Here is an 11,713-nt window from a genome sequence, read left to right on the forward strand (position 1 = left end):
GACGTGACCAACGATGACCTCATCATTGTGCTCAGCTGTGTGTGTGTGTGTGTGTGTGTGTGTGTGTGTGTGTGTGTGTGTGTGTGTGTGTGTGTGTGTGTCACTGGAACATTTTTATAGAAGAAGGAAACTGTTGCTGCATCAGCACCACAGAAACCGCTCAGTGGCAGCTCGGTGGATCCAGTTTGGTTCATGTGGGACGATATCTTTCAGTCCTGTTGAATTAAAAACAAGCAGCAGTCGATGATGAGACGAGACTCTGTCGTGTAGAACGAAAGGAATGTGCAGAATAATGGTGAGGCATAAAAAAGCATAAATAAAAGCAATTATTGTTCTGGAGAATAATGAGTATTGTCTGTTGCCGCTCAGCTGGGCAGCTGTATTACATTTAGCACACATTATTTTAGGAGCCAGCGTGGAGACAGAGGAGCTTTGAACGCTCTGCCAGCAGCTCTTCAAAGAGAAGAGGGAAACTGTCGGGATGCTGGAGCCTGTGCAGCTTCCGCTTCGGGTTCGGGTGTGAGTTTGGTCTGTTGATGCCGACTGAGACACAGAAACAATGCTGCTTCACAATAAAGAGTCTAGCAAAGATTTGGATTTATGTGAAGGGGTGTTTCCCCTTTCTGTGTTTCCAGTCAACTTCCTCTTTAAAGGTGCAGTCTGTAGTTTGTTAATGAGCAGAGAAAGATCTTCACTGACTACTAATCAAACTCTCTTTGTTTTCATGACTGAATAAACAAACTGACCTTAAAGGACAACACAGTTTAAACTGTTTTACTTTGTTTATATGTGGCGGACCCTGCCACCTTTCTAGCTTCAAACAGTGTTCTGGGACCTTATTTCCTCTGAGAACAGCTTGTTTATTCACTGATGGAACAAAGTTTGTATTATTACCTCATTAAATGTTGTAAATACTAAAATTCTCAGTTGGACATGCTAACGGTGGCGTTCAGCGTTCTTTAAAATGATTATCTGTGGATGAAAATCGATCCTCAGTGACATTATGTCCCTTTCTGATGACATCATACCACTAACATCCAGCTCTGTCTCCTCAGTTAGCCGCTAATTCCCTTCGACACAAACACACACCCCTTCTTCACTTGCACAAAAAACACTTAACACTGCAGCTCGAGCCATCACAAAAGGACCGTAAAGTAAAAACACAAGGTGTGTTTTACTCCCTCAGGCGCACACTGATTGCACACTCTGCACTAATGCAATGATTATCCACACTCTATCCAATTTCCTCTTGTGTGTGTGAGTGTGTGCTTACATGCATGCGTGTGTGTGTGTGTGTGTGTGTGTGTGTGTGTGTGTGTGTGTGTCCTGCCTGTAAACCACAGACCGCACACACAGCACACAGAGATGACATCAGCGAGCAGTGATTAGTCTGTTAAACACAACAGATGCTGCAGTGAGGCTGGTTTATCATTCTTATTAAGTGAAAAATCAAAAGAGGAAGAAGAGATAAAAAGTAATGACTGTCAGGCGACTTTAACTCTTCTGTGTTCAGATGTGGTGAAGTCATCACTGACGTCTTCACATATGATAACAGACAGGTGTATTAACTGTCCTTTACTGTGGATGGGAGGGTAATTTCTCTGGATTGGATGTTAGCCAAATCTCTCCCAGACATGATGACAGACATAATGAGCAAAGGGGCTTCACGTGAGCTGACACACACACACACACACACACACACACACCCCTCCTTTATGTGCTGCAGCCTCGCTAATGTTCGCCAAATTGTGTTATCATGTCTGAGAGATGAAGAGGCATCATCTTCCCCCGTCTAGCCTCTGAACCCATGAACCTGCAGCGATAAAGAGTCCCTCTCAGCGTCACCGGCTGTTGGCCTGCAGGAATCTAACGGCTCTGCAGCAACAAGGCCATAACGGCTTCTTTAACGTGCCTAACCGTCCGGAGAAGAGGTGGAGATAAGATCAGGTAAGTGTTTACATGATCAGGGAAGTGCATGACTGCCGTTAAACTGCCTGAACTGAGCTACGTCAACAACTGAAGTGGATACGAGCTTAAAATACTGTTCAGGTGTTGACAGCGTTCAGTCGACACTTTGTTTTCAGATGTACCTTTAAAAAGGTCAGTTCACCAGAAATACAAACATTTTCTCTCATTCAGTTTTTGTGGTATCAAGTGACACAGATACAAACATCCATCCCTGACATTTCTGCCTCCTCAGCAAGAAACATTTAGAAAATATTCAACAACAAGTCTTCTTAGAAACAGTGCTCATGTTACTCTGCATAGTCCACACAGCTCACTGTCTGTCAGCAGGTTTTATAGCACTGTTATAGAGTGGTATAGTCTGTAGTCCTAAAACCTGGAAATCAGTTGGCATTTTAGCACTTCCGGCTCCCTCGTCTCAAAGTCAAAGTTTGAATTGGTTTTCAGTTAAATGTCTGAAATAAAGTGTGTGGTTACCACAGGCAGAAGATATTTACATGTTTTGTTCTACGACATAAAATACATCATTAAATATCCCACAGTTTAATCATAAAGCTCAGGTGCCTGAATAGGGCCTACAGAAGTTGTCAGGGACATTAAATGTCATCACACTGCTTGTGGTTTTCCTGCAGTTGGTTTGTAAAACAGCCAGCAGCAGAGCTGATGCAGCAGATTGTGAGCTGTAGTTTCCCCGGTAAACACACCGACCTCTTCGGCTGTCTCAGCTGCAGCTCAGAGACACTCTGGCAGTGAAGACCGGCTCCAGAGGACGAGTGACGCTGAGAGGAGCAGCAGGAGACCAGGACGGAGGCTGAAGAGGTCGGTGTGTTTACTGGGAAACTACAGCTCATAAACCGCCGTATCAGAACCAAAGTAAAACAGGCAAAGCCAGAGCTACACTACACCGAACACAGAGACTCATCTACGCACTAGTCCGTCTTTACAGGCCCACTTTAGTTACAAACTATTCTAAGGACGGCGGAAAAGCTCTGTTATCCCAAACAACACTAAAAGCAAATCAGACGAAGAAATATGCCTTTTTTAAATCCATATTAGAGCGATCTCGTGTTGACTGAACAATGCAAATTTTATACAGATGGACAGAATAATGGATGGAGGTCAGAGGCAGCTATTAAAAGAGCGGTGCCCCACAGAGTGAATGATCTGCGGGGCAGTGGGGTTGTCAAAGGGAAGTCACGACGCTGGAAGGAGGGGGGGCCGAGGCAGAGAGGGTACAAAGGCAGCTCCAGACGGCTGCTCCTGGAGATGGATCACAGATGTCTGACCTCGGCCGCTCCACTTAATTGTGAAACAAAAGACTTACCTTCTCTTTCTCCCTCCTCCTTTTTAAAACTTGTTTTCCTTTATGCCTGCTCTGTGTCTCCCCACACTATCATTACTTCGCTCTATGATTCACTTTTCTTGCGCCTGTGTTTACTCTCCCCTCCCTGCAGCGACGGACAGCGTAATCTCTGCTCTCTTCAGACAGCAAACACCACTTAGCTGTGGAGGGCCGGCCCGAAAGACAACAGCAAACAAAGAAATGCCTCATTGCCTGCTTTCTTTTTTTCTCCATATAAAGGCCGACTTTGGACGAGTCACAGAAAAGGTCAAGAATTTAAAACTTGAGACAACTGCAGTGAGCCATCGTTGCAGAGATGCTTTTTTTCTGGCTGTATACATTTAATTCAAGGAGAGGTGAGGTGACTCTGCGCTGAAGCTAAAACTGTGTCAGTGTTTATTTAACCAGAGCCAGGTCGCTGCTGATCATACCTGAGATCGTATCAAACAGGAAGCATCTGTTGACAAGCCTGTGGCTGGGAAAACCAGCCTGGCAAATTCCGGTTAAATTCAATTAAGCCTGCTCTTATCAGCGTGGTCTACTAACCGGAGCGTTGTCTGATATCGTTTCAAGTCACAGCGGAGAATCAAGCCTGACTGCGTCTTTCTTGTCGTATGAAATCTGTAATTTCACCCTTGAAACAACAGGAAAAAAGATCTTAACACAGGTCCCGAAGCCTGTGTGGTCCCACAGGTCCTGTAACATTATCCCATCCCAGTCCAGTGGAGTCGTCACCCTCACCTGCAGAGTCCTCACCCTACAAATCAAATCACAGCTGCACAGATCATTAGGCGGACCTCTGCCCGGTGACCAGTCAACATTAGTGGAGACGTTCAGTCAGAAGTCTTTACGCAGTTTTACACCAAATATTACACAAACGTTTAAAACTTAACAGCCCAAAATGTTCCGCTCAAACCCTTTTGTGAATACGTCTGTCGGAAATCAAGGACACATGTCTCAAAAATCACCATTATGTTTGTAAAGTGCTAACTGGTGGAGAAAGGAAAGCCTGACAGCACAGCAACAGTTACAAAGTGGGACAAACGGTGAACTACAGTGAATACAGTTGGTAATGTGAGCAGGATCAGGTCAAACCAGTGACCTGCCTTAGATTTCATATGAGTCACCTCCATTAAAACTAGGTCCACCAAGGCGTGATGCTGAGACAGACAGAGAGGGTTACAGCCGTCGGTCCTGCTGCTGTGCTCTGGGGGTGCAGTGGTGATAATGACCGGTGACAGCCTGCCAGCCCAAACCAAAGCAGGGTTTCCATGGTGCTGTTGAAACCAGGACCCAAACACGAGGAGCAGCGTGGGCTCAGACCGGCTGCAGCATGTCACAGGAAAAGTGAGGAGAAGTGAAACGGCTTAGTCGGAAACCTGGAAAGTAGGACGAAGCTGATCGGGGGATTTTTTAATGAATGGAGCTCGACTCAAAATGAAACTACAGATAATGATTTCCCACCAAATGAGGATGTTGTTGGTCATTTGTGGATTTTAGGCTAGAAGACACAAAAAGAAGAAACATATACATGCTCCAGCTCTATTCATTTACACTACTCAAAATTAGTTTGGTATATTTTAGTGTTTCAATTGATTCTTTATTCTTTGACATATCTGAGTTTTTATTTCCCCAAAGATAATGCGACACATTTCATTTGACTTTTATTGCCTATCCAAACTAATTGTGGGTGGTATAAGTCATTTATAAAACAAAATGTTGCATATTTGCTGCTTTTAGCATCTTAAATGTGAGAATTTACTGTTTTTCTCTGTTTTGTGTCACTTTAAGTTGAACTGCGTTTGGTTTTGGACGATTTTCCACTTGTACCATATCGTGTGACGTATATCCGTTACATATAAACTGACAATAATAATCACTTGCAGCCTTGTTTGAAAAGGTAATAAATTCATAGACTCTGTTTCTTTCTAGTCATTGTTTTCTTTGTCTGCTATGAACTGGAACCTGTACAATCCTCTTGTAATCTCGTTCGTACGGCTCAAAGCCTTTTCCATGACCTAAAGACAGACTGAACATATGATACAGCCTTATCGCACATCACACACAGGCTGCCTATTGTGGCGGGTCAACATTATCATTCAGCTGTGAGGCCGAGTCTCTGAGTGACTCCAGCTCAATCATATTCAAACGGCTCAGATACAACACCAGCTGGTACAAAAACACAGGATACAGGAGAGGCAGCGCTGACAAAGAGACATCAAGTGAAGTGAATGTTGAACACAACCGGCAGAGTTTAATGAGCCTGCAGTTGCTCAGGGACGAGATAAGTGCCGGAGGCCATGCAGCTGCAAAACCCACCGTCCGTCTGCCGTGCAGCCCCCTGAGACCGACCCCCAGCTCGCCACAAAGGAACAAAACCCACTCTCCTCATTTCACCCGACAGGAGGGTCCTGCCCCCCCGTCTGCCCTCCACAAGTCATCCACCCTCTTTCTCTCCACACAAGCCTACAGTCACATTTCAATTGATAGAGAGGACAAGTGTAGGGTGAGGCCTTTGTTATTGTGAGGACCCCACCCTGCTGGTTTCCCAGTAAACAGCCGGCCGTAGAGCTGCTGGAGGCAGATGTACCCCCAGGAGAGGCTCACCCCCGGGAGCCACGGGGGGCTCCGGAGACGGAGAGAGCCGGAGAAAATAGAGAGACCAGGGGAGGGAAGAAAAGAGAGGAGAGAGGAGGGTGATCAGCTCCACGCTGCCTAATCTAATCAGCGTGCATGACTGCCCACAGCGAAGACACGTAGAGAAGGATCATTCAGAGGGCTGTGGAGGGCTGGGAGAGTCAGGAGGTCATCACAGAGAGGCTGCTGGACACCGTCACATTTCACCTGGTGTGGTTTGAGCTCTCTGACAGGTTGTAAGAAAAAAACTGTACGTCAAAAAGAAGTGAAAATGAAGAGAAGAGGCTGATGAGGCTTAGGGCTGATCGAAAAGTTACCAAAACTGACATAACTACAGTCACGTGGGTACGTTCAATAAGTTACAGTCACATACTTCAAACCAAATCTATCTGTATGGACCAGAGTCCCTGCAGGATCACCTCATACACTTCCACACAGAAGCCCTGAATGTCCCTGGATTCATTAAATCTAATTACAATACAACTTATTTTGATAGTCAGAATAAATGAGAAATAAAGACTATTTAAGAATCTAAAAGGTTATAAAGTATTAATAAAGTCATAATCAATGATTTTCTGTTTATTGTTAAATGCAAAACAACTTAATAAACCATCCACTGTGAGAACAGGAGCTTGTCCACAGATGTATTTAAATGCTGGTAGATATTATGTGACCATCTTAACGAGGTAAAACGCGACAGTATTTATGATACACTCGTCACTTTTCATTTGAAATTCAAACTACTTTTGATGGAAGTAGTTTAATAACTTTTTAAAACCTGCTTTTGTGTTCGTGTCTTTACTACAACACCAAAACCTCTGAGTAGTACTGGATGCATTTCTGAGTCAAAACATGAAAAGTTTAGGCTGTTAGCTTAACTTTAATGATAGCTTACCACTGCAATGAGACAGCAGAGGCAGTCTACAGCTGGCTTCATACGTTACGTTCAGAAGACACACAGCAGTTAGAAAATGCCTCTCTCGTCCTCTGTATGTGCAGACCGTGACACAGACTTTTCCAGTCGCAGTGAAACAGCCCGTCTCTGAACCGCCTGTATTAAAAAAGAAATAAACTCGGACACAGCGCTGCTGTAATCCACTCAGAAATACTCCTTCTAGAAGCTCGGGTGGAAAATAACGTAATGTGCCCCAGTTTAGATTTGTCTGAGTTTTAAGACTGTCTTCTTTTCGCATTACGTCAATTTTACAGCCAAATAAACAAAGTTTAAGGCAGTGAGACGCGTATTAAAAACCACCTCTGTGATGTGTTGGTTTGATTAGAGCGCTTCCTGGATGCTCCTGTTGAAAGTTTTATTGAGACTCACTGAGCACCAGAATAATACTGTGAGGTGGAAGAATGACCAAGTAAAGCGCTGATTGTTAAAACCAGATGTTGTTGGGAACTAACTCCACGTACAAGTGCAACAATTACAGTAGTCTGAGGAAATAGAGCGCAAATAAACCAGCCTTGTTATCTACAGAGGAGAACATCCACAGCCGGGCTGCGGCTGCAACAAACTGTATTCCAGATGTTAGTCCCAGCCGGCCGGAGTCATCTGGTTTAACCCCTGACCCAGGAGCAGCCGGTCATTTAGCTGATTTCACACTCTGGTCATGGTGACACCACGATCCTGGCTCTGGTATCAGACACAAACTGATAGTGCTCAGGTCTGATTTCCATCAGCAGAGATATTTACACTCCCGGATGCGTAAAAGTTAAGTGTTTATTTAGGATCCGAATGCTTCGAGAAGATGTAGATCAACTCATCCACTGAAAATAATCCTCATTCCAGGAGAAATATACCGACCGAGCCCATAAACTGCAGCCAGCATCCTGGATTAATGACAAAAGCAAAGCCATCAAAGCTGGAGAGAGCACGAGAGGCCGATGATGTGGTCTGCATGAGCCTTTGTTTTATTTTCTGTAACGTGCATTAGAAGCATCACCAACTGCATCCTCTGCACCGGCAGGAAGGAGGAGGCTGGTGATTTTTCCATGCTTTGAAAGTTTCTGTTTTGGAAAGGAGATGAAAAAAAAAACATAAAAGAAGTTTTCCAAAGCATCTGTGCTGCCAGGCTGCCAAGGAGAGAGAAGCGCATGTATTTTTGCTTTCCTTGTGGCCTAAAGGAGTTTTTCTGCAGGGTCGTAATGAATGAACCAAAGGCTTTTTTTTTTTTTAATGGGCCAAACACGGAGCCCTGAGGGACCACGTGCACTGGCACATCAGCTCAAACCACCGGCAATCCCTGACCAATCCAACCGACCGCCATCTTTAAAGGCTAGTCACTCATTCAGTGATGACCTCAGCATCATTAAACATCTGAAGCTCAGTTACGTGCACTTAAAAAAAGAGAAATTACAAAGACACGGCTCAAGATAATTACAGAATATAGACTCAGGAGTGAGATCACACAGCGGCTGCACACACAGCTGCTAATAAAGTGACAACAATACATTCAACTACAGTGATTTAGCACAAGAGCTGCAGCGATGAATAGATGTTAAATTAAACTGCAACTGTTTTGATAATCAATTTATCGCTTTGTTCTCATTCTCATTACATAATGCTACATTTTTCACTTAACTGACTTTTTATTAAAGGAGTAGTTTGGTTTTTTGGGGGTAATATGCTTATTAGTGTTTCTGTTAAGGCTTAGCTGGTAGTTAGCTTAGCTTTCTGGCTAGATGGAAACAGGAAGAAAACAGCTAGCATGGCTTTTGACTTTACAAACAAAGCACATCACATTAATTACTAAGCTTCAGCAGTGGTATTACTTCTTTTTTACTGTCGTAAGCAGCCATGGCTAGCTGTTAAGCTAAGCTAACTGCCGGCTGGCTCTAGCTTCATAATAAGCATAGGCTACAGACACGAGGGTAGAGCTGCAACAACTGGATCGGTTAATTGATTAGTTGTAAACAATTCAATAAATTGCCAACTATTTTTTAGATTCATCGCTTTGAGTAATTTTTTTTTAGAAAAGTCAGCATTCTCATTACATCAGGCTTTTTTAGGACAAAAAAGTCTAAATTATCTGATTCCAGCTCGTTAAATGTGAATATTTTTTGGTTTCTTTCCTCGTCTGTGAGCGTAAACTGAATTTGTTTGAGTTGTGGACAAAACAAGACATCTGAGGACAAACACTGATCTACATTTCACCATTGTCTGACAAAATAATCGCCAGTGGATAAAGAAAACACTCAGTTAGTTGCAGCCCTATTCTGCACAACACTACAAACTTCAGCTCCATAGTGTTAATCTATTAGCAGAGAGAGCAAATTCCACGTGGAAACAGAAAACATATGGCTCTGATCTTTCCTACCACAATGATGAGGTTTGGAAGAAAAACACTGCGTCTATTACAACACTGCAATAAAGAGCATCACACGTGGAAAAAGAAAAAAAATCACCGCTTGTGGGGGAACACGTGGATAAAACGCAAAGCAGGGCTTCCTCATGTGAAGTCTACGACAGCGTACCTGACTTCAGTTACACTGAGATCCAAAGACCTCACATATAAAAAGGTGTTTGGCCCGAGGAGACCTTTCTGCTTCACACACAAACAGACCCACAGGTGAGACCGGTTCTCAGGTTTACTGTTGAAACACAACAAGACGAGAATCTGTGTCAGAACAACAAACTCACACCTTCGACCCGTCCGCAGGATCAGGTGTTCGGGTCAGTGATGCTGTCATAGAAAATCAAACTGGTTGTAGGTGGAGCTCAGACTGAACTGATGTGTCTATTGACAGAAAATGTGTTTGAGTCGTTTAACAAGAATAAACAGAAAGTTTTGACTCCTCATGTCGTCGTATTTGATGGTAAACTCAATATATTTAAGCTTTGGACTGCAGATCGGACAAAACAAGACATTTACAAACATTATCTTGAGCTTTGGAGAAATCAAAACGGACCTTGGCAACGTTTTCTGTCAGATTTTGAAAGTTTAAAGTCATTTTTGAGTCATACTGCAAACAGAAAATGATCATTTTGAGTCACTTTACAACAATAAACACAACCACCCAGCTCCTATTTGACAGTAACCTCAATATATTTGGGTTTTGGACTGTTGGTTGGACAAAACAAGACTTTGGCAAGTATTATCTTGGGCTTTGGAGAATGTAGGATGGACCTGGGCAACGTTTTCTGTCAGATTTTGAAAGATTAAAGTCATTTTTGAGTTAATAATCCTTGTTCCAGATCCTCATGTTGTCTCATTTGACAGTAAACTCAATATATTTGAGCTTCAGACTGTTGGTCAGACTTTAACAAACATTATTAAAATCTATTTGAGTCATTTCACAAGAATAGATAAAGTTCCAGCTCGTCATGTTGTCTCAATGGACAGTTAACTCAATATATTTGAGTTTTGGACTGCAGGTTTGACGAAAACAAGACTTTTGCAAACATCATCTTGAGTTTTAGAGAAATTAGGAACCTTTATCACCATTTACAGACCGATTATAAACGACTACTTTCATGGACTAAAGTCATTTCTGACAAAGTAATCCAATCATCGTGTTGATTTTGCTTCTCAAACTTAATAAAAATCACTTTTCCTTCCCTCAAACTGAATATTTCTGTATTTCTGACCTGAGTCCAACTTGAATAAACACCTCTGTTCTAACATCTGTCCCTTCGGTTCCCTGTCCTCCTGCTGAAGCCTGGTGCAGATGGAGGAGACGGTTGGTAATGGAGCTCACGTTGGGCTCAGGCTGAGCTGCTCTGCCCTGAAAAGCATCAGTCTGCTCGGCTTTCCTGCCACGAGTTTCCGCGCACAGCTCCGAGAGCCAACACACCCACAAACCTGGAAAAAGTCGTCAGAAAGTCTCAATGAAGGAGTCAGAGAGTCTCTGAGGAGCCTCCCAGACACATAATCTCTGTCTTGTTGTAGAAAAGTGGAGTAAAGCGGAGTTTTTGTCTTCAGGCAGCAGATACTCACAGTCCGGATCCTGCAGGCGCACAGATTTCTGCAGCGACGCGTCTGGAAATCCACAAAGCTGACGGATCTTCTGGATTCCTCTCTGAACTTCTGCTGTCGGGTTTACTCCTGGTTTTATTGTTCTGCTCCCTCAGTGTCTCTGCTTCATCCTCCACGTTTTCTCCGGGACGACAGAAGAATGAATGGCTCCCTCCGTCCTCCGCTGCCCGGACACACTGCCGCTGGATGGGAGTGACTGATCCGCAGCTCCCTCCCCCTCCACCAATCACTGCGGCGCATACTGAGACCAGGGCGCTCATTGTTTATCTAATGTGATGTCACGATAAAGTCATTGTTTATCTAATGTGATGTCACGATAAAGTCATTGTTTATCTAATGTGATGTCACGATAAAGTCATAATAAAGTCATTATTTATTTAATGTGATGTCACGATAAAGTCATAATAAAGTCATTATTTATTTAATGTGATGTCACGATAAAGTCATTATTTATTTAATGTGATGTCACGATAAAGTCATTATTTATTTAATGTGATGTCACAATAAAGTCATTATTTATCTAATGTGATGTCACGATAAAGTCATAATAAAGTCATTATTTATTTAATGTCACGATAAAGTCATTATTTATTTAATGTGATGTCATGATAAAGCCATTATTTATTTAATGTGATGTCACGATAAAGTCATAATAAAGTCATTATTTATTTAATGTCACAATAAAGTATTATTTATTTAATGTGATGTCACGATAAAGTCATAATAAGGTCATTATTTATTTAATGTGATGTCACGATAAAGTCATAATAAAGTCATTATTGATTTAATG

General features: G+C 42.8%; 1 protein-coding gene across 2 annotated transcripts in view; it reads right to left on the reverse strand.

The window, feature by feature from the left end:
* The window catches only part of LOC141006021 (LHFPL tetraspan subfamily member 2a protein), a 39,646-nt gene extending 28,536 nt beyond the window's left edge, over window positions 1-11,110 (reverse strand). For both annotated transcript variants that reach the window (XM_073478104.1, XM_073478103.1), the window contains exon 1: window positions 10,885-11,110. The gene's annotated coding sequence lies outside the window, so the exon portion shown is untranslated. The remainder of the gene's footprint in view (window positions 1-10,884) is intronic.
* Between the last annotated feature and the right edge of the window lie 603 nt (window positions 11,111-11,713).

The sequence above is a fragment of the Pagrus major genome, chromosome 12, assembly GCF_040436345.1.
Source record: "Pagrus major chromosome 12, Pma_NU_1.0".
Lineage (NCBI taxonomy): Eukaryota > Metazoa > Chordata > Actinopteri > Spariformes > Sparidae > Pagrus > Pagrus major.